At 39.2% G+C, this 25,062-nt stretch overlaps 1 protein-coding gene across 2 annotated transcripts in view; it reads left to right on the top strand.

Annotated features, from left to right (window-relative positions):
- LOC120535929 (opioid-binding protein/cell adhesion molecule homolog) overlaps positions 1–25,062 on the top strand; it is a 2,184,266-nt gene that overhangs the window by 384,916 nt on the left and 1,774,288 nt on the right. The gene's annotated exons all lie outside the window — the stretch shown is intronic.

The raw sequence follows: 25,062 nt of genomic DNA, 5'->3' as shown, positions 1-25,062 counted from the left end.
TTGTGTTTTGCCTCTTCAATTCTTGCTTTTCATATCGGTTTTAGAAGTATTTTTCTTTTTTCCTTTTTTAGTTTTGACCTTGGCGTGCTTAGCTCATTTAGTTTCATGGCCTGAACCTTTTGGCCTGCTAACTACCATTTATGGCAGAATAGTATGGTGACATTATAACCAAAATGCACATACATTAATCCCTCCTCAATCGCGGGGGTTGCGTTCCAGAACCCCCCGCGATAGGTGAAAATCCGCAAAGTAGAAACCATATGTTTGTATGGTTATTTTTATATATTTTAAGCCCTTATAAACTCTCCCACACTGTTAACATTTCACATTATTAGAGCCCTCTACACATGAAATAACACCCTATAGTCAAAGGTTTAAACTGTGCTCCATGACAAGACAGAGATGACAGTTCTTTCTCACAATTATAAGAATGCAAACATATCTTCCTCTTCAAAGGAATGCGTGTCAGGAGCAGAGAATGTCAGAGAGAGAGAGAACGCGAGAGAAAAGCAAACAATGAAAAAATCAATACGTGTTGTTGGGCTTTTTAGTATGCCCACCGCGATAAAACTGCCACAAAAAAGGGAGCAATGTGAAGGGAGTCTTTCAGCATTTTTTACAGGAGCGTCCGTATCCTCTGTGCAAACAGCCCCTCTGCTCACACCCCCTCCGTCAGGCGCAGAGAATGTCACAGAGAGTGAGAGAGACAGAAAAGCAAACAATCATGCACCGTGCGGGAAGCATATTGTATATCATTGAGGAGTTTTATTTAATATGTAATACATGCTCTGATTGGGTAGCTTCTAAGCCATCCGCCAATAGCGTCCCTTGTATGAAATCAACTGCGCAAACAAACTGAGGAAGCATGTACCATAAATTAAAAGCCCCATTGTCCGCAGAAATCCGCGAACCATTGAAAAATCCATGATATATATTTAGATATGCTTACATATAAAATCTGCGATGGAGTGAAGCCGCGAAAGTCAAAGCGCGATATAGTGAAGGATCACTGTAATGCTGTCTGTGGTCTCAGGAGAATACAGCGTTACAGCTATATCATAATAATGTGTCTTATAAGAACATAAGAAAGGGGGTAATTTATGGAAAATTATATTTCTATGAATGAAAAATCTCCTAATAACATAAGCACTCCTATGATAACATTAGCGTGTCTGATGTGCATCATGGTTAATGTTCGACATATACCAGTTATGGATTTAGCCATTTTGTGTTATTGATAGAACATTGTAGTGATTCTCTCAAGTCATTCTGGGGATCTCACTTTTGTACTTTTAAGTTTTTGTACATAACATTTGCCTTGTAGTTAGTAAAAAATGTTAGCATTATTCTGCCAACACCACTTTGTGCGCTGATTTTTTTTTTTTGGATGTTTACTGCTATTTTGTGACTGTTTCTGTGTGGTCACAGTATTGTTGTTTATGGTCATTGTGGCCATTGCTGAACCTATCAAATCATCATTCCCTTTTTGAATGCCATCAGCACTCAGTTTTGTCATCTACCTATTGGAAAAAAATTTAAATCTTTCCTATACTTTATGTAGTGTTAGTTAGTGGAAATAATCCCAAGGTATTGTAATGTTCCAAACATCTTTGTGACAAGCAAAATGTTGTGTTTTTGTGGTTTAATGACCTTTCTAGTTTACTTGTCTGTCCTTTTGACCGTAGCCTGTTTTCAGACTTTGGTACTGACTGCCTCCTGGGCTTCATTTCCTGGTCGCTCTCTATCTGTCTCTCTCCTTTCAATTTTAATAAACACATCAGAATAATGTGAGCCATGGTGCCATAGTAACCCAAAGGTTCTTGGGTGCTATGATAACAGAAGAGCTCATTACAATTTGTTTGATGTCCGTTTTATTATTTTGATACTGTGATGAACTTTCAATGCAGTATGATGATAATTTGGTAGAAGTTTAAATGACTTCACAAAAAATGTGCTTTTAGTAATGTACTTCACTGTGTACAATAAATAAAGCATGTCTTGCTAATGTAGTGAAATAGTATAAGAATGAATGATGACATGTGTTGTAATGATAAACCTAATACCATTATGTTGTACTATTGAATTAATCATCACATTATGTGACCTGTGGTGTTTTAGAAACTAAATGGCATATGATCATATTGACATTTATGATGGACGGCTGGCAGCTCAACCCGGCTGGGACGCCCCAAGAAGGAAACAATGGGGGAAGGCAGCAACTTTTGGACACTGCCTCCCCCAAGATGCTAGATGACAGCTCCCCTGGAGTATAGCAGTGCCCTGGATTCCCACTAGGCATCCTGGGACTTGGGGTTTGGTTTCACAGCCCTGTTTGGTGCTGTGGGTGCTGCCAGTGGGAGCTGTTGAAGGACTGGTGGAACTTCCTTATGGATCTAATGGATCATGTGGACAGGAGCCCCAAAGTACTTCTAGGCTGAATAAAGAATCTGAGTTCTCCATCTGACCCGGAAGTGCCGCTAAGTCACGTGGAAGAAAGAACAGAAGCACCTCCGGGTCTGGCACTATATAAAGGACTGTTGAAGACCCACCAGAGGAGCCTGAGTCGGGAGGAGGTTGACAATGCTTATGGGGAGGTGTAGAGGAGAAGAATATTGTATTTTATTTAACACCATCAAATGTGTTGAAAGATCAATGTTTCATCACAATTTGGCTAATTTGTTGTTTTCTGCAATTGGTCCCAGTAGGAGCTACCAATTTAAAGAATGTTCACACATCTATCTATTCACACAGATAGATAGATAGATAGATAGATAGATAGATAGATAGATAGATAGATAGATAGATAGATAGATAGATAGATAGATAGATAGATAGATAGACTTTTGTGTTTTGTGAAACTGGCTGGCCCTCTTCATAGCCAGGTGATTGCCTTTAATTCTTTATGGCATGAAGTCTTTTTCATTTCACAAGTCTCCTGCAGTCCTCTGCTGACTACAGCAAAATCCATCATGCTATATACGATTGAATTAATAGAAAACTGTGTAAAAAAATAATTGAGCTTTAATATAATAAGAATTGGAGTGACATCATATGCCAAGGAACAGGAGCAGATGATGCCTTCAATCTGAAACTCTCAGAATTGTGAAAACTGCTAATGGTGCAGGGGTGACCTCTGAGTAGGATCCTATTGTTTACGCATTGTTCTGCTAAAAGTGGGATGTTGTCTGTACAAATGATCAAAGGCTCAAGATCTAACTTTGACATATGAAGAAGATGGTAAACAGTAAAGTCAGTCAATCAATTTAATTTGATTTCAAACTATTTGGGAATTTGGGCTCTGATTGTGAATAGTTGGATAGGGATCAAGGCTGTTGATATTCTTGGGTGCCATTTTCCATTCAGGTTCATGTTCAAGTTAATAATTATGGTCACATGCGCAGGATATTATGAAATTTGTACCAATATGCAACAATTTTTTAACACTACAATAAGCAGGTATTACTACCAACACCATGGAAATGTTTGTGTTCAGTGCCTTTGTGTGGAAGTCCACTTTTCACAGTTGCATCTTACAGCCCTGATATGTGCTATGTGAAGAATGAACCTTAGAAGAAACTGATTAAGAGTTGGGAACCGTCCCCGCTTAGTGTAAAGCACTCAGGCAGTGAAAACAACACTGACATGCCAGTTAGATGCATACAGATTGCACGCACGACAATGAATAGTTGACAGAGGGAGGTTTTATGGAGTTGGAACTGGAAATAACACAGATGCAGAGGGGAAATGAGGATGAGTGTCATTGTAAGGAGCCAGAAGTGATGACATCAGCGTGGGGCCCGAAATTAAGTCGCCAAGGTAGTTGATGCGGAAGTACGGAGGGCTTGGTTGTTGGGAGGTCTTCTTTATATATTTTAGGCTTTCGTTTTTTCTGGAGAAAAGAGAGTGAGAGGCAGTAATACGCTGTCCTGTGCCCCCTTTCCACGTCTTTTTGTGCACTATTGGGCCCATTGGCTGCCCCCTAATCGCATATGTGTGACAGCTATTAGTATTTATTGGCATTGTCCATGGTTTTATTATTTTATTTTGTACTTTTGCTGTTTTTCCCATTTATTGTTTCTTATTCCAATGGAGAACTTTGTTTTTTATGAATTTATCTGTTGTTTGCTGTTTAATGTTAGATGTTTGTTCCTGTTATTTTTGTAATATTTCTTTTGCATGTTTGGTTATGTTGTACCATTCTGAATATTTATGAAGCTCTTTGAGCAAAGACACTACATATAGGAAAGAAAATCTATTATTTTTATTATTATATTATATATATTATTATATTATATAATATTAGTATTATTATTATTATCCATCCATCCATCCATTTTACAACCCGCTGAATCCGAACACAGGGTCACGGGGGTCTGCTGGAGCCAATCCCAGCCAACACAGGGCGCAAGGCAGGAACCGATCCTGGGCAGGGCGCCAGCCTAGCACAGATTATTATTACTATTGTTATTATTATTATTATTAGTAGTAGTAGTAGTAGTAGTAGTAGTAGTACTGGTGTCTTGAAATTCCAGGAGACTAACTTCAAATTCCATCATGTCCTCTGCTTGTGAAGTTTGCACTCGTATCTGCATGTTGCTTCTCACCCTCTGGTTACTCAGTTTTCCACCCATATCTTCAAGACTTGTTGGTTAGATTGACTTCAGTATACACATTGAATAATTAGATTAGATTAGATAGATACTTTATTAATCCCAAGGGGAAATTCACATAATCCAGCAGCAGTATACTGATACAAAGAAACAATATTAAATTAAAGAGTAATAAAAATGAAAAAAATTAAAATAAAATTAATGTTCGTGATTTACTCCCGGGTGGAATTGAAGAGTCGCATAGTGTGGGGGAGGAACGATCTCCTCAGTCTGTCAGTGGAGCAGGACGGTGACAAAAGTCTGTCACTGAAGCTACTCCTCTGTCTGGAGATGACACTGTTCAGTGGATGCAGTGGATTCTTCATGATTGACAGGAGTTTGCTTAGTGCCCGTCGCTCTGCCACAGATGTTAAACTGTCCAACTTTAATCCTACAATGGAGCCTGCCTTCTTAACAAGTTTGTCCAAGCGTGAGGCGTCTTTCATCTTTATGCTGCCACCCCAGCACACCACCGCGTAGAAGAGGGCACTCGCCACAACCGTCTGGTAGAACATCTGCAGCATCTTACTGCAGATTTTAAAGGGCGCCGACCTTCTCAGAAAGTATAGTCTGCTTTGACCTTTCTTACATAGAGCATCAGTATTGGCAGTCCAGTCCAATTTGTCATCCAGCTGCACTCCCAGATATTTAAAGGTCTGCACCCTCTGCACAGTCACCTCTGATGATCACAGGGTCCATGAGGGGCCTAGGCCCCCTAAAATCCACCACCAGCTCCTTGGTCTTGTTGGTGTTAAGGTGTAAGTGGTTTGAGTCGCACCATTTAACAAAGTCTTTGATTAACTTTCTGTACTCCTCCTCCTGCCCACTCCTGATGCAGCCCACAATAGCAGTGTCATCAGCGAACTTTTGCACGTGGCAGGACTCCGAGTCATATTGGAAGTCTGATGTATATAGATTGAACAGGACCAGAAAGAAGTACAGTCCCCTGCGGCGCCCCGTATTGCTGCACACAATGTCAGACCTGCAGTTCCCAAGACGCACATATTGAGGTCTGTCTGTAAGATAGTCCACGATCCATGCCACCAGGTGTGAGTCTACTCTCATCTCAGTTATGAGTGGATCTTGTAATTAACATCCATATTGGTTCCTACCTTGCACTAAAAATCCTCAAATAGATTCACCCGACAGCAACAGGAGATAAGCACGCCGTTCACATGAATACTACCCATGGCCATCCGCCCAGAGCCTCTTTTAACCCTTGGGTTAGAGACATCATTTGAAAGCCGCCACTGCCATACAGTTTCTTATCTTTCTCTCAGTGCTGTGTAATAACGTTGAAATTAACGCCTTATCATGATGTCTGGCTCTCTGGGTTTGCTGCTTATCATCCCTGCTAGTATCGTGTGATCTCTGAAAAGTTTTTTTTTTGACAGCCATGCTGATATCTGGTTTTTGTGACATCACAGTAGAGTTGATATCTTAGTTCAATTCACAATATGTCACCGTCATGATGAGGTCTTTGTGTTACTTTAATAAGTGGCGTGATGGTGCAGCTTCATCACATTTCTGTTATTAACTCCTGCCTCATAATCGCTTTCCATTGTGTTTGGGGACCTGACCCTAAGAGGCTTGCAGCCATCAGATTGGAATCAAGTTTAAAAGTCAGAGCAGTCGTTTATTATATAGCCATGGGCTAAAAAGATAAAAAGATGTTTGACTGGAACAAGCCTTTCACTTGCTTATCCCTATTTAGGAACCCATGGAGGTGCACTCATCTACACCACTAGGTAATTTGTGTCATCTATCTAAAGTTCATTCATTCCATTAACCTAACGTTCAAGTCTTTGGAGAGGAGGAGGAGGAGGAAGCCTGAAATTTCAGCCCAGGAATCTAAGAGCGTTAACTACTGCACTTTGCAGGCTTGTGCCTGATACAGCAGGGGTATGCTTTGGACCCCTGCCATCCTTAATGCAAGCAGTTGGATAAATGTGCTTATTTCTGCTGACACACATCTACAAACTTCACCCCACCACTCCCTTTGTGGCATTTTATGTTCTCCTGGTGTCTTCTGAAGTTTTCATCCCTCAGATAGGTGGTAATTTGGCCAGCAGTGGTTTGGACTTTGGATTTTAAACCCTGACAATCAAATCCCACTACTGACACTGTGTGACCATGAACACGTCACTCCACCTGCCACTGTTCCAATTGGAAAAACTATTAAAGAAATTAAACTGTTTATCTCTTGGATGTTGTAAGTTGCCTCGGATAAAGGTGTCAGCCAAGGAAGTAAATGTGAATACAGTAAATATCTGTCAGAATCAGAATCACTTTATTGCTAGCATGTGGAACATAGCAGAACTGAGTTTGGTTAGGTGCAAGAAACATGGAATACCAGACATTACCAACTCATGACAACACAATTACAACCCACCATTAACCTAACACTGTGCAAACCACTACATACTAAGAAAACTCCAGTCAATCATAAATAATCCACTGCATCCACTGAACAGTGTCATCTCCAGGCAGAGGAGTAGCTTCAGTGACAGACTTTTGTCACCGTCCTGCTCCACTGACAGACTGAGGAGATCGTTCCTCCCCCACACTATGCGACTCTTCAATTCCACCCGGGGGAGTAAATGCGAACATTAATTTTATTTTATTTTTCATTTTTATTACTATTTAATTTAATATTGTTTCTTTGTATCAGTATACTGCTGCTGGATTATGTGAATTTCCCCTTGGGATTAATAAAGTATCTATCTATCTATCTATCTATCTATCTATCTATCTATCTATCTATCTATCTATCTATCTATCTATCTATCTATCTATCTATCTATCTATAAATACAACAAATGAACAAACCATTTGCAAATTTCAATAAGTTAGCTCAACAATGCGAAAAACTACACAAAATAATAGATTCAAATAGTACAAGTTGAGCAAGTATGAAGTATTTACGAATAGACAAATAGCACAGTTACCATTTATAGGTTGCAAAGCAGTTCAGGAGTGACCCCATGTAAGTTTGTTTAGGGTCTGAATACTTTGTGGAAAGATGCTTCGGAGATGGCGTGTAGTTCAGGTCACGACAGACCTGCACCTCCTCTGTGATGGCAATTACTGAACCTGGCTAAATAACAAAGATGGGGATGAGTGTAACATAGAGGGATACACATTTTTTAGGAAGGATAGACAGAACAGAAAAGGAGGTGGGGTTGCTGTTTATGCCAAACAGGAATTAAATGTAAGTCATCTTCAGTTGGATGATGAGCCCCATCTTAGTGAGGACATGTGGCTTCGCCTGGAAAATATTAGGGAAAAAGGTCTCATTTTAGGAGTGTGTTATAGACCACCCAATTCAGACAGTAATTTCAACACACATCTTTTTAGTAATATCAAAAAGGCAAGTTTACAGGGGGATATTATAGTCATGGGGGACTTTAATTATCCAAATATTAACTGGGATAACCTTACAGATGGAGGAGCACAAGAGCAGGAGTTTTTAGAAGTAATCAGCGACTGTTTTTTAACACAGCATGTTAAAGCACCAACAAGGGGTGAAGCCTGTCTGGATTTAGTATTCTGTAATAATCAGGATAGAATTGAGGGTGTAGAGGTGATTGAACCACTAGGGTCAAGTGACCATAATGTAATACAATTCTCAGTATTTTGTAAGAGTACAGATGCAAAGACTAAAATTGTTAAGTTGAACTTTAGTAGGGCTAATTTTGAGCAGATGCGACAAAGTCTAAGTAGGATAGACTGGGATAAGCTTTTAAATGTGGAGACAGTCGAGGAGCAGTGGAACAGGTTTAAAAATGTTTTACATGTAATGCAGGACAGATACATACCTAAATTTGGAAGTAATAGGAAACTAAAAAAATCTCCACGATGGATTAATAAAGATTTAAAAAGAAGTTGCAAAGGAAAAACTGCTGTATAAGGCATATAAGACTAATGACTGCAAAGAGAACCGTAGCACATATGAGAACATGAGGGCAACCATTAAGAAGGATATCAGAGAGGCTAAAAGACAGTTGGAGAGGAATATAGCAGATAAGGCGAAAGAAGACCCCAAGAGATTCTTTCAGTATTTTAGTAGTAAAAGAACAGTTAAGGAGGAGGTCAAGTTCATCAGGAATAGTAAAGGGAATTAAAAGATACAGACAATGAAATAGCAGATGCCCTAAACTTACATTTTTCTGAGGTGTTTACAAGTGAGCAAGTGGATAACCTGCCAGAGGTAAACACAACTACTAAGGAGGTACTGAGGGATTTGGAAATTGTAGAGGGAGAAGTGCTGCTCAGATTAAATAAGATGAAATCAAACAAATCACCAGGCCCAGATAATATTTATCCTCGTGTTCTTAAGGAGGCTAGTGAGTACATATATAAACCCTTGACACGTATTTTTAGGAAGTCACTGTGCACTGAGAGATTCCAAAGGACTGGAAAATGGCAAATATCATCCCATTATATAAAAAGGGTGACAGGGCAGATCCAAGCAACTATAGGCCAGTAAGCTTAACAAGCATCACAGGAAAATTAATGGAAGGAATTATTAAGGATAAGATTGAGCAACACATGACAAGGACAGGAGTTATTCTGAACAGTCAGCATGGGTTCAGAAGGGGGAGGTCGTGTTTTACTAACATGTTGGAATTCTATGAGGAGGCAACAAAAGGATACGATCAAAGTGGAGCTTATGATATTATTTATCTGGACTTTCAGAAAGCATTTGATAAGGTGCCACATGAGAGGTTGGGCATCAAGTTAAAAGAAGTGGGAATTCAGGGTGATGTTTTTAGATGGGTGCAGAATTGGCTCAGACACAGGAAGCAGAGGGTGATGGTGCGAGGAACCTCATCAGAACTGGCTGATGTTAAGAGTGGTGTTCCACAGGGGTCAGTGCTAGGGCCGCTGCTATTTTTAATATATATAAATGATTTAGATAGGAATATAAGTAACAAGCTGGTTAAGTTTGCAGATGATACCAAGATAGGTGGATTAGCAGATAATTTGGAATCCGTTATATCATTACAGAAGGACTTGGATAGCATACAGGCTTGGGCAGATTTGTGGCAGATGAAATTTAATGTCAGTAAATGTAAAGTATTACACATAGGAAGTAAAAATATTAGGTTTGAATACACAATGGGCGGTCGAAAAATCGAGAGTACACCTTATGAGAAGGATTTAGGAGTCATAGTGGACTCCAAGCTATCAACTTCCAAACAGTGTTCAGAAGCCATTAAGAAGGCTAACAGAATGTTAGGTTATATAGCACGATCTGTGGAGTACAAGTCCAAGGAGGTTATGCTCAACCTTTATAATGCACTGGTGAGGCCTCATCTTGAGTACTGTGTGCAGTTTTGGTCTCCAGGCTACAAAAAGGACATAGCAGCACTAGAAAAGGTCCAGAGAAGAGCGACTAGGCTGATTCCAGGTCTACAGGGGTTGAATTATGAGGAAAGATTAAAAGAGCTGGGCCTTTACAGTTTAAGCAAAAGAAGATTAAGAGGTGACATGATTGAAGTGTTTAAAATTATGAAGGGAATTAGTACAGTGGATCGAGACTTGTATTTTAAAATGAGCTCATCAAGAACACGGGGACACAGTTGGAAACTTGTTAAGGGTAAATTTCGCACAAACATTAGGAAGTTTTTCTTTACACAAAGAACGATAGACACTTGGAATAAGTTACCAAGTAGTGTGGTAGACAGTAAGATGTTAGGGACTTTCAAAACTCGACTTGATGTTTTCTTGGAGGAAGCAAGTGGATAGGACTGGCGAGCTTTGTTGGGCTGAATGGCCTGTTCTCGTCTAGATTGTTCTAATTGTTCTAACAATTAAATGTTGATAGATAGATAGATAGATAGATAGATAGATAGATAGATAGATGTGAAAGGTACTATATAATAGATAGATAGATAGATAGATAGATAGATAGATAGATAGATAGATAGATAGATAGATAGATAGATAGATAGATAGATAGATTAAAGGTGGAGAGGCTGTTTTGGACTGAACCAGTCTATTAATTTACCAAATTCCAGTTATGTGGTTTTCTAACACACATATAAAATAGCTGAACATTTGTATTCAGCTGAAAATACACTTAGTAGATTTAATCATCAATGAATATAATATAATATAATCTTGAGATAATGATAAATCAAGTGTTGCCTGTCCATCTGAATTACAAATGGTAATATGAGCCCACCTGGATTGTTCTACCATACATTGAGTGAAATTTACAACTGTTTAAAATGTAAAAATATTTGAAAATGTCACTCCACCAATAACATGAGAATTGCAGTTAGCTGAATGACTATTGTGATTTTATAATTCTAAAAACATAGCACAATATTCTGTGACATGTTGAATGCAGTTCAGGGCCACAGCTGGCTGAAGCCCATTCTGATATCTTTGGGAGCCAGTAGTGGATGAGGTGCCAGCTTATTGCATGCTGCACTCCCACTAAACACCAGCATGTGTCAAATTCAGTCAAAATTTGCAAGTCTTTGTAAGGTGGGAGAAGATTGAAGGGCCAGGTTGGCATGTTTTTCTATGTGGAGCCAGGACAATGTGAAAAGTCCACGTAGCGAATGACCAGACTTGTGTTTGAACAGAAAATGCTGGGACAGTTTAGTGCAATGCCACACATGCTACAAAAATGTATTCAGAAAGTCATAAACAGCATCTTCTGATCAGATTAATAATTGATTCTCGTAAGGCTGCACATGCAGCTAAATAATTGATTACAGGCTCAAATGATGTTTCCTGTGTATTTGCAATGCTGCTTAGAGTTGTTCACAAGGAGCATCAATAAACCCACCCCAGTTTCATCTTGCATCTTATTTTTAAAACTTTTCTGGTATGTGGTGTTTTTAGTTTGATGTGTAATGTTAGGAAAAGGCATAACTTCATGCAGTCGTTGCTTCCACTCACAAACCCCAATACACCCTGAAGTTCTTGATATACTAAGGGGCTCTGCCCCCTGCTCGCTTCGCTCGCCCACCCCCGTGTTTGGTTTACCGGATATACAATACAATTTATTTTTTCATAGCCCAAAATCACACAAGCAGTGCCGCAATGGGCTTTAACAGGCCCTGCCTCCTGACAGCCCCCAGCCTTGACCCTCTAAGAAGACCAGAAAAAACTCCAAGAAAAAAAACCCTTGTAGGGAAAAAATTGAAGAAACCTTGTGAAAGGCAGTTCACAGAGAGACTGCATTCCAGGTAGGTTGGGCGTGCAGAAGGGGGTCAAAACAATACAGTACAATACATAGAACAGAATAAATCCTCAATATAGTATAAAAATAAAAATTCTAGAAGTACGGAGTAGAATTTCAGATTAGATGATATCACATAATATAATTTGGATTTGTTTTAAGTCCTGGAAACCTCATTCATCAAGCTGCCTCTCCCATTTTGCCATTCCACATCTGATGAAAGGACCCCTCTTTCCCACGATTCCTGCGATCCTCCATCAGGGATGACTTTCCCTTAGGCAGGCAATATACAGTTTAAAGAGATTGTTATTTTCTTGGGAATTGTTGCATTATTTTCACTTTTACTTTAAAAACTTTTGTAAAATCAATACTTGTCCTTTGTTTCCGGCCCCAGGCGTGGTTAAATTCTTTCTTGCAGGACGTATAACACTGCTCATGTTGTCGGGCAGGGAGGGGGGCTGCTATTACGCTGCCCTTCGATCTTGTTAAAGCCCGTACAGCAGCTGTCCTTTTTGCTACTTTGTGTCTCTGCTGCTCACGTTGTGATCGCTTCTCCGTGATCAGAAATATACACCTGACCAAATTGCGTTTTCTTTGAAATTAAACTTGTCGTTGCTTTAACTGTTGTGAGTCCACAGATTCTCATAGCGTATGGTCCATTATTGTGTAAATATACATTTTGTGCATTGAATCTTGTGAATGCGAAAAGACTTTTTCTGCTCTTTTCCTTTCATTTCTGACCTCACTTTGTCCTGCTATTTTTTCAATTACACCCGGTCCTGATGATTTCCTTTTTTTTTTTGCGCTAATGCAATCTTTTATTCGTCAACATTTCATTTATAACGTATTGTCCTTTATACGCTTTATATGCACTGAGACACCTGTATCTGTGTTTGCTGCTTTCCTTTACACTACTGACTTTTTTTTTTGACCATTCTCGTTGGTCTTGAAGTTCTTTTATTTGTCTTTCGTGATCTTAATGTGAAGATCACGTATCACCTCCTAGTCATTCATTCCACAGGATTTTTTTTTTATAATAGAGAGACAATGAGAGTTATGAAACAAAAGCAGAAGTGTTTTTGAACTGTTAAATAATTCAACTATTTGTGCTGTCTTCTTGTGCCTTAATGGCTGTTGGTTTTAAGAAGTTAACTCAACATTTAGTCCAGCTAGGTGATCTACTTAATGTGTATTGTGGTCAAATGGAGCTCTTGAGCTGTTTCTGAAACCCTAATAGGACCAAAGACCCCAAAAGGATCACAGAAGACAGTGTTTTTTGAGTATAAACTAGCAAAATACCTGCGCTTCGCCATGGAGAAGTAGTGTGTTAAAGAAGTTATGAAAAAGAAAAGGAAACATTTTAAAAATAACGTAACATGATTGTCAATGTAATTGTTTTGTGACTGTTACGAGTGTTGCTGTCATCAAGGATTTGATTATCATTATTTCTTTCAATCAGGTTCGTATTTGGAGGATGTGTTGTGTTCAAGTTACATTCCGTGTTTGTCAACCGTTGTAAAGATAACAGGTTTCATTCATCGAAGTGTTCACTTCCCAAATCGGTACTCGTGAATCTAAGATGTTTACCAGGCATTCCCGGTATTAAGTTGTGGATTTGCCTGCGAATATTTAGCAGTAGCATATCTATGAACGTAATTTAAACTTAAGCTTTACACCTTGCTTTCCTATTGATATGTCTACAAAGCCTTGTTCAGATTCAGAGGGTTGTTCCTTTCTTACTGCCTCAATAAACAACTCGTCTTCCTCTTTATCTGAGACATCACACACTGCATGCATGGGTCTACCTTTCCCAGTCCTGCAAACTTTAGCGAAGTGGTTTAACTTACCACATTTTTTACACTGTCTTCCTTTAGCTGGGCATTGACTTCTTCCACCATGTGCTTTGTTTCTGCAGTAGCTGCACTTATGAATATGCTTGTATGCGTCACACTCTTCATGTTCTTTTGCTGCCTTCTCAATTGTGTAATGCATTTTTTGTTCAGCGCTCTTTGGAGGTCTTGCTTTTTGTGTGCGTACTACGTTCACAGTCAGTTCACGTGAGCCGCTCGGAGTACATGCATCGAAGGTTTGCTATCTTGTGCTATGTCGTGCGATCTTGCGATGTCCATGGCTTTATTTAATGTTAGCTCACTCCCGGCACTTAATAGTTTCTGTCGCACTTTTGCTGAGTTTGTGCCAAACACTAGTCTATCCCTGACCATCTCATCTTCGTTTGCATAAGCACAGTCCTACACCAGCAATTTTAACTCTGTTACAAAGTGATCAAAAGTCTCGTTTATACTCTGCGTCTTCTCATTAAACTTGTATCTCTTGAATATCTTGTGTGATCTTGCGATGTCCACGGCTTTATTTAATGTTAGCTAAGACCTGGCACTTAAAGTTTCTCTCGCACTTTCGCTGAGTTTGTGCCAAACACTTTTCTGTCCCTGACCACCTCGTCTTCGTTTGCACTGTCTTCCTTTAGCTGGACATTGACTTTTTCCACCGTGTGCTTTGTTTCCGCAGTAGCTGCACTTATGAATATGTTTGTATGTGTCACTCGCTTCATATTCTTTTGCTGCCTCCTCAATTGTGTAATGCACTTTTTGTTCAATGCTTTTTGGAGCTTTTGCTTGTTGTCTGCGTACTGCGTTCACAGTCAGTTCACGTGAGCCGCTCGGAGTACATGCATCGAAGGTTTGCTATCTTGTGCGATCTTGCGATCTCCACGGCTTTATTTAATGTTAGCTCAGACCCGGCACTTAAATGTTTCTCTCGCACTTTTGTTGAGTTTGTGCCAAACTCCCTGACCATCTCATCTTCGTTTGCATAAGCACAGTCCTTCACCAGCAATTTTAACTCTGTTACAAAGTGATCAAAAGTCTCGTTTATACCTTGCATCTTCCCACTAAACTTGTATCTCTCGAAAATCGTATTCATCTTAGGTATGACAAACGCCTCGTGTCGGCAGCGTGTCTATTGGATTGCTGGTGACGGATGGCCTTATATGCACAGGCACTCAATTACGTGGGAGGCTTGGGTAAGGGGGATGCAATATAGGCAGGCAGCCAACTACGTGAAGGTGTGGTAATGGGCGACGCAACTCCGCCTTATACGGCGACCGAGCTGCAGGCTATGGCTGTATATATGTGCATAAGTAAGATTCAGTTATGACCATTACGCATAGAATTTCAAAATGAAACCTGCTTAACTTTTGTAAGTAAGCTGTAAGGAATGAGCCTGCCAAATTTCAGCCTTCTACCTACACGGGAAGTTGGAGAATTAGTGACGTTGGAAAGTTCAATATGGTGGCTGACAGTGGCGTCATACCACCAAAATAAGTATGTACATTGGTTTCGGTTAGCTCAGGGAAGCCGCCTACCAAATTTCGTGAAGATGGGGCCATAAATAAGAAAGTTCAACATGGCGGACGTTGTCGACTGTTATGACCGTTACGCGTAGAATTTCGAAATGAAACCTGCTTAACTTTTGTAAGTAAGCTGTAAGGAATGAGCCTGCCAAATTTCAGCCTTCTACCTACACGGGAAGTTGGAGAATTAGTGATGAGTGAGTGAGTGAGTCAGTCAGTGAGTCAGTGAGTGAGTGAGTTAGTCAGTCAGTGAAGGCTTTGCCTTTTATTAGTATAGAAGAACAGCACATAAAACACCAGTCATACTGCTCGGTTCAGTCATTTTTCATTTTGAGACGCACCAGGAAAATTCAAGACAAGTAAACACAATAAGTTGCTCAGAATTACTCTTCAGCTTTATTTGCTGGACTCCTGGGAGAGTAAAAAAGAAAGAAAAGTGAAAATATAAATAAATAAAAAAAGTCTCCTGCACTTATGCACAGTGCTTCATCTTTCAAACTACCTCTCCAGCAAACCAAAAGCATACCTGTTTCAGTAAACTCTAAACAATAAACTAAAACAGCAACCAAACTTGACAAAAAAAAAACAAACATTTTTAAACACTATAAAAATATTATAAAAATTAAAATTACGTTAACATAACATTTTATGTATACAGTGCTCACTACACTTGGTAAATTCAAAAATGTACATACATTTGGAAGATATGCTGAAGGAGCAGATAAGGTTTGGGGTCCTGAGGGATATCCCATTCAATGTTAGAGAAAAAGCTTTAAATGGACCAAAGCACAACAGCCTGAAAATAATAATAATAAAAAAGTCAAGCAGGTCCGACTTCCTAATGAGCTGGCCCAACAGTGAATGGTGATGGCGTGATTTAAAAGTCCACAGCAGAGCCAGGTCTTGTCGAGGCAAGCAAAAGTGAAAAGTATCCAGAATAGTAAAGGGAAATTAAAATATATAGACAATAAAATGACAAATGCTCGAAACTTTTATAAATGCATAAACATTTTTCTGATTTTCACATGTGAGAAAGTGGATAACCTCCCAGCTGTCACAGCGCCTACTAAGGAGGTACTGAGTGATGCAGAAATTGTACAGGAAAAAGTGCTGCTTAGATTAAATAGGCTGAAATCAAACAAATATGCATTTAATTACCATTATCATTCCTGGTGGCTCTAAAATCCATACTAACCCCTACTTTCTCTGCTGTTCTCTTTCTCGATCTGTGCCATCACCACCCGATCAAAGCACCGTGCAGTCCCTACATTGAGGGATTGAAGGCCAGAGGTGCACATGACCATCATCATCAAGTTCTTCCATGTGAACTCAAAATAGCATGAGGACTGAGGTGGTCTCGTGGCCTTGGAACCCCTGCAGATTTTATTTTTTTTCTCCGGCTCTGGAGTTATTTTGGCTTTTTCTGTCCTCCCTGGCCATCGGACCTTACTTTTATTTTATGTTAATTAGTATTGCCTAATTTTATAACTTTGAGCTACATCTTTTGTATGAAAATGTGCTATAGAAATAAATGTTATTGTTGTAGATGAATATTTTAGGAGGTCACTGCATACTGAGAGATATCCAAGGGCTGGGCATATTATCCCATTATGTAAAATAGATGATTTGGCTGAACTATGTAACTATAGGCTAGTAAGCTTAATGTGCATCACAAATTGCTGGAATTATTAAGGAAAAAACTAAGCAGCACATGGTAAGAACAGGAATTTCACTAAGCACTCAGCATCGGCTCAGATGGGTGAGGTTGTGTGTTACTGACATTGTGGAATTCTAGGAGGAGGTCACAAACGAATAGAATCAGAGAGGCGCATATGACATAATTTATCTGGATTTTCATAAAACATTTGACAGAGCACCTCATGAAAGATTAGTTATCAAACTACAAGAAGTGGAAGTTCAGAGTTTAGTGCGTAGATAAGTGCAGAATTAACTCAGATTCATAAATGTGTCCTTCAAGGGTCACATCTGGGGCCACTGCTATTTTTAACAGACTTAAATGGTCTGTATATGCAAATAAACAATACGATGGTTAAGTTTACAGATGATACAAGGCTAGATAATGGCAGATAATCCTCAATCCACTGAATATTACAAGTAGTAAAAGTGTTAGACTTGAATGCACAATACAAGGACTGAAAATTGAAAGTTCTTAGAAACAGGATTTGGGAATCACAGTGGACTCTTCACTATGATCTTTCAGACTGTGTTTAGATGCCATTAAGAAGGCTAACAGAATATTAGGTTATATAGCACCCTGATGTGTGGAGTACAAGTCCAAGGAGGTTCTGCTCAAGCTTTATATTGTACTGGTGAGGTTCTCATCTGGAGTACTGCGTGTACAGGGAAGTAAAAATGTTAGGTTTGAAAATTGAGAGTACACCTTATGAGAAGGATTTAGGAGTCGTAGTGGACTCTACACTATCAGCTTCTTGATAGTGTTCAGAAGCCATTAAGAAGACTAACAGAATGTCAGATTATATAGCGCCTTGATCTGTAGAGCACAAGTCCAAGGAGATTATGCTGAGGCTTTATAATGCACTGGTGAGGTCTCATCTGGAGTACTGGGTGCAGTTTTGGTCTTCAGGCTACAAAAAGGACGCAGCAGCACTAGAAAAGGTCCAGAGAAGAGCGACTGGGTTGATTGAAGAGCTACAGGAGATGAATTATGAGGAAAGGTGAAAAGAGCTGAGTCTTTACAGTTTAAAAAATGGAAAATACAACTTGAAATGATTGAAGTGTTTAGAATTAAGAAGGGAATTAATCCAGTGAATCGAGACTGTGACTTTAACATCAGTTCATCAAGAACATGGAGACACAGTTGGAAACTTGTTAAGGGAATATTTTACACAAACATCAGTAGTATTAGGGTGTTGTACCATGTTAGCCATTACTGTATGGATGTAGTGAGAAATCAAGCAAAAGGGCATGAGTTGCCTCAAAATCTTGCATATTGTAATCTTTTTAGTTAACCAATAAAAGGTGTCATTTTACTTGACTGCACAAACATCAGGACATTTTTCTTCACACAGCAAACCATAGACCAAGTAGTTTGCCAGACAGTAGGTCTTTAGGGAATTTCAAAACTCAACTTGATGTTAATTTGGAGGAATTAAATGGAGTGTTTTGTTGGGGTGATTGGCCTGTTCTTGTCAAATCTTTTCTGATTTTCTAATGCACTCTACCAATACATGCAATTGCTGCACATTCTGTTTTCAATATTATTTTTGAATATGACTCACTGTTATAAAAGTGTAATATCCCAGCTTTTGATGATGTAAGGAAACAAGCATGTAATTAAACAATAGTTAAATACTAAAAAAGTTTTTCAAAACTGTTGACTAAGTCCCTGAACTCACCACAATGTTCCGCCATTTATGCATTTTCTGCTTGTTTATAATCATTATGTGTTCATAAGAACACTTTGTGGTGTTTTAGGATTCACTGAACTGTTTTCATATATTTAATCATACAAAATGATTTAGATTAATAAGTTTAAGTTAACCCATTCTCCTTACAGAAACCCATTAAACATTAAAACTTATAAACACAATCTGTTCTTTCCCGTCCCCCACAACAGACCTTGTAAATCAAGTGCTGGAAAAGTTATTATGGTAAATGAATTAATTAACTCAAAATTATTTTATTTTCTGCTTTTTACGTTCTGAAGTACATGAAACAATGATAGATAATTAGTAAGCAACTTCAGATTCTTGTTTTGAATGCCAGTAGACAAACAGGAGGTCTCATCCAGACTGTGAGGGAAAATGGATACCTAAAGATATACACGTAAATAATATCCTCAAACCTGCTCACTCCCTTTAATGGTTGCAGGAGGCCCAAGTCAATGCAAGAGACACGTCTAGAGAAGGCGCCAGTACATTGTCAGTCCAGCTCATGCCCACCTTTGCCCCCACACTCACAAGCACTGATGGTGCCAGGAGGACCGCAGAAGTCATGTTGGCACATACGTACACTTCCAATGAAGTCAGTAGATGGATTGGGAGAGCATGGGGAGTCATGAGGTCTCTGGAAAGGCGTGTGTGGTGCTCTCGATATATTTGTAAAAGGAAGAAGGTCCAAGTCTTTAGAGTCCTGGTGCTTCCAGTCCCACTATATGGTTGTGAGACATGGACTCTATCCAGTGACCAACTCTGCTATCATCCACTTTGACCATCTGTTTGGAGGAAATAAAGTCATGGATGAAGCAAAATTTCCTGCAGCTGAACAGCTCTAAGACTGAAGCTATTTTAGTAGGCACCCCACACCAGGTTAGGTCGTCTAACATCACGAGTATTACCTTTTTGAGTCAGGATATCCCATTGTCAAATCTGTTATAAACCTTGGGGTTAAAATGGATTCTCATTTGACGTTATAAGTCTCATGTCAAACATCTGTGTAAAACGTCTTATTTTCACCTCAGGAATATAGCAAAACTGCGTCCAGCACTCACGTTTGCTGATGCAGAAAAGTTAGTTCATGCGTTTGTCTCCTCCAGGTTGGACTTCTGCAATGCACTTCTTATTGGGACTACTGGAAAAACCCTTCAAAAGCTGCAGTAAATTCAGAACAGTGCTGCTAGGATCCTGATGAGAGGGCGTAAATACGATCATATTACGCCCATTCTTAAATCTCTTCATTGGCTCCCTGTTTCATTTAGAATTGATTACAAGGTTGCCCTTCTTACCCACCAGTGTATTTATGGGGATGTCCCTCTCTACCTCAGAGAACTTATTTCTTTACATATGTCTACACGCAACCTTCGCTCTGCATCAGTACATCTTTTGAAAACTCCTAAGACTAGACTTCATACCATGGGAGATCGAGCTTTTTGCTCAGCTGCACCCAGGCTGTGGAATGCTCTCCCTGAGTATCTGAGGACGCCACAGACTGTTGATGCTTTTAAATCTAGTCTTAAAACTTATCTTTTTATCAAAGCTTTCAGGTCGAATTAATTTTGTAGCACTTTGAGATTTGTTCCAAATATAAAGTGCATTATAAATAAAATGTATTATTATTATTATTATTATTATTATTATTATTATTATGACCTGAAATGAAGACTGGACAGTGTCTCTTCATAGAATCCGTGGGAACTGCTGGTTTGACTTTTTATCAAACAAGCACTTACTGATGGAGTCCTGAATGAGGCACATTACCTGCATTGTGAGGGAGCTTCATTTATGCCACTATGACCATATGGCATGATTCCCCAAGGGTGAGCTGAACCAGGCCAAGTGGACACCTACATAGCACCTGGCTGTGGCAGATAGATGGTCATTTCCGGGAAGTCACACTAGACCACGTGTCTGCCAGGGGGGGGTAATGCCAATCAGATTCCCGAGCTGTTTTGTTGTACTAGTGCACGTTCCCCAACCTCACCTGATCTGGCACACTTTCTTGCATACCCTCTCCGGTACCATGATTAATTACTGTATATTAAATTTATTGTAATAGCAACTTGAATCACCCCACCAAATGAATGTTTTTTGATGAGATCCTGACACAGACAAACCTTCACCACTTTGATAACCAAATGAGCCTGACCAACACAATTAGCTCACTTCATTAGTAAAGCTCCTTATGTTCAGGTTGATTCCCATTTTGCAGATTCCTTTCTGCTCCAATCAGATATTTCTTCTTATATCAGCTCTTTATCACCTATGAACTTTTCCACCTTATTGATATCCATTTCTCCTCTCTCATTCTAAATTCCTTATTTTTTCACTATTTAAGTATTTTCAGAATGTTAATATTTTCCAACTCTACACACATCACAATCGACTCCTTTAGTCATGTGCCTTTTTCTCCTTTAGTCTTTGGTGATACTACTACAATAAAATGTTTTGATTAAAAATATTATCAACTAAAGAACGTTAAAAAGCAAGTTAATAAAAATTGACTACCTGATGGATGACTAATTGTGCTGTTCTAGGATATCCCTGACTTATTCAGATGGTCAATTGGGTCTATTTCTAGCTGGACTATGAATATCCATTACTGGTAAATATTACATAATATGTAGTTCGCTTAAACCAATATCACACTGTGCGACTTCTCTTCATTGGTTTTGTCAGACTTGTCAACTGCAGTTGCTGATCTTATTGCCAGCCCATGTTAATTTACACAACTGAAAATCACTGGAGCACACAATGACGTGTTGCCGAACCCACCACATGATGAACCACCTGGATTGGGACCCGAGTGCAGCGGGTGACACCTCAGCACCACACTGGTGCAGTGTGAGGTTTTCTACTGTGGCTGGAGTGCCAATCCTGCCACCAACCCCTATGTTTTCCCTGAAAGTTGGAAGACCTGCTTTCAGGGCTGGATGCAGATTAACGTCACTGGGCATGTCAAGTATAACGAGTACATGCCAACCTTCTTGCAAGGTCGCCCTCATGCCTTTTTCTGGCATCTGATAGCATGTTGCCTTATGGAGCTCGTTGACAGCTGTGGCTAGTTAAACCAAATTCTCAGCCCTTATTCTCATTATTTTCATTTTGCTGTAGTATGTAAAACAAGAGGCATCAGACAGATGAGTCTCTCTTCTGTTTGTGATATTCAAAACCTCTGTGTTTCATAATTCTAATTGCCGCATTAGAAGCATTGTACTTCAGCTGAGCATTCATTGGTTGACAGCTCTCATGCACTCAAAGCCCTCGACTATAACTAAAGACAAAATTAAACCTGCCAGACTTTATCAGAGCAAGTTGCAGACGTGTTGGATTAAGTCATGGGGCATGTCACATTATACAACAGACTTTACGGGAGTGCGCCATTGACTGCTTCTGACCAGCTAAGATTACATAAATGAAGTGTACGACTGAAAGTCTCTGGACAAGTCATTCATGTGACATGGCCTTCATTCTGTAAGTTTTGCAAAAGTGAATTTAACTGTGATCAATCATAATATACCCTGGTCATGTGAGTTGCCTTAGATAAAGTTATCTGGCCAAAATAAATAAATAATAACAATAATAATAATAATAACTGCTTGATCACCTGCCCACTAGCATGGCAGGTATGGTAAATCTTAGACTGCAGTTCCCTCTTATTTACGGTGTAGTTGCCATAATTCCTGTTTGTTTTTTTAAGCAATGTTTCATTTCTGCACATTTTTTTTTTTATTATTACCGTTGTTTTTATTAACATCATCACAAGAGCATTTTTCCCTACAGACTCAGTCATTATGTGTAGGTTTTTCATTGCAGCCCCAGTGTCATTTCGTCTTTTTGTGTCACTATGCCTGTCTCCAGTTATGAGGCATCAGAATAAATGTGACATATTACATTGTCACTCCCTGCTAGTGTGGAGTGAAGTAATTCACACAACGTTGAATTAGCAGTGAAACTAAGTATTTCAGTTCTCAAAAAAACTGGAAAATAAAGTGTGCTACCTTTGAAATTTCAGTCATTCACATTTGAAGAAAGTCATTTAGTTCCAGTTTGAAAGCATTTTTGTGCATTAACTCTGCAAGTATCTTCCTATCATTTACCACATATGCTATAAATATATATATATATATATATATATATATATATATATATATATATATATATATATATATATATATAGCAATGGACTGCCTGCTGCTCAACCCAGCCGACACACCCAGGATGCTAGATGGTGACTTTGCTGCAGCTTAGAGGTGCCCCTGATTCCCAGAGGGCACTATAGGAGATGGAGTTCAGCTTCACAGACCTTTTGGGTATCTTGGGTACCACCAGGTGACGCTGCAAGGAGATAAGGGGATTTTTTTTTCCCATAAAGCCTGGAAGTGCTGATGAATCACCTGGATGGAAGGACAGAAACACTTCCAGGTCAAGGACAATATAAAGGACTAATGGAGACCCAATGAGGAGAGCCGGAGTTGGGAGGGAGTATAACAGAGCTTGCTGGGAGGAGTGGCTGAGGTGCTTAGGAGGTACTATAGAAAAGAAGTAAAAATATTCCTAGTGGTTTTAATCTGTGTCCAGTGTGTTTGTCTTTTGGGGAAAGGTGAGCAATAGTGCCACCTAGTGTCCACTTTGTGACTATATATATATTCATAGGGTGGTCCAGATCTAATTATGCAGTTTTCATTATGCTATAACTTATTAAGTTTATTACATAGAAAATCACACGAAAAATCCCAAACCATCGAGAAGTGCTGCAAACTGACATGAAGAATTGTCTTTGTGCCGTACTGTAATCATCCTGGCATAAATGAAAGTCATCCAGACACACCCTATATATATATATATATATATATATATATATATATATATATATATATATATATATATATATATATATATATACTGCTCAAAAGAATTAAAGGAACACTTTTTAATCAGAGTATAGCATAAAGTCAATGAAACTTATGGGATATTAATCTGGTCAGTTCAGTAGCAGAGGGGGTTGCTAATCAGTTTCAGCTGCTGTGGTGTTAATGAAATTAACAACAGATGCACTAGAGGGGTAATAATGAGATGACCCCCAAAACAGGAATGGTTTAACAGGTGGAGGCCACTGACATTTTTCCCTCCTCATCTTTTCTGACTGTTTCTTCACTAGTTTTGCATTTGGCTACAGTCAGTGTCACTACTGGTAGCATGAGGCGATACCTGGACCCTACAGAGGTTGCACAGGTAGTCCAACTTCTCCAGGATGGCACATCAATACGTGTCATTGCCAGAAGCAGTTACTCTAGGAGAGCTGGAGAGGGCCATAGAAGGTCCATAACCCATCAGGAGGAGGATCCAGGAGGATTTCTTTTTCCCATTGAGATCTGATGTGTTTTCAAAGTGTTCCTTTAATTTTTTTGAGCAGTTTATATATATATATATAAGTGTGTGTGTGTGTTACTGGTCAAATCCAATTTTAGGACAAACTAGTTTAGACTAGGCCAAGCCAGTTTGTCCAAAGTGCAATAGGATGAATCAGTTTGGCCTAGTCCAAAGTAGATTATCATGAAATCAAAGTAGAGCTCCCAGAACAAACTGATTTGTCCTAGTCTAAACTAGTTTGGCCTGTAGTCAAACTTTCCTTTATAGTAAAAACCAGTCTGGCCTAGTCAAAACTGATTTGTGTGATTTTTAATATTAAAAAAGTCTGATCATGCAAATTCAAGGGAATCTCTACCTGCGCCACCCCAATCCCGGTATTGTCTGCAGTGCACTGCCGCCATTCCACAGTGAGCCATAAATTTACAGTGTTCTAGCATTTTATTCATTTCGTTCTTGCATGTGTGGCTGCTCGAGTTTTAGTGTTTTGTTCTTGCATGTTTGTTTCATTTGTTTTACTCATTCATTTGGCTTCAACTGGTGAACAAAGATTTCAAAGAGATTGGAGAGTGAGATTCTTGACAGAGATTTTGAATAGCGAAAGTGAAAAATCGACTAATTTTTATGTGCTTTCAAAAGAAAAATATTTCTATAACTTATACAAGAGGTGGAGGAGGTTGAAAAAGTGAAAAAAAAACACCCCTAAAACAAAGGAGGTTAAAACGATTTAATGTACTGGAAATCAGAGGCATACAAAGACTTGCTGTCTCTCAGCTGATTGAACGTATGATGTCATCTATACAGCCCATGTGGCAGTGGGTCATGGTGGTTGTGATTGAATGTTGGCTGAAACATGTAAAACATTTTCAAATGTGACTAAGGAAATGATATGCCTGTTTTTGTCTATCTGTGAAGTATGTTAGCAAAAGAAAATGAAGAAAAGGGGGTTGGTTTTCAAGCCATTTTTGTATTTTGAAATGAGCAGTTGGTGCCAAGCCTATCTTATTGAAATCCAGGGAACAGAACCAGATGGTAAATTCAGGTTTGTGATGACCT

Source organism: Polypterus senegalus, chromosome 9 (assembly GCF_016835505.1).
Source record: "Polypterus senegalus isolate Bchr_013 chromosome 9, ASM1683550v1, whole genome shotgun sequence".
Taxonomy (NCBI): Eukaryota; Metazoa; Chordata; class Cladistia; order Polypteriformes; family Polypteridae; genus Polypterus; species Polypterus senegalus.
The sequence above is the reverse complement of the archived record's forward strand: the minus strand, read 5'-3'. Positions and strand labels throughout refer to the sequence as shown.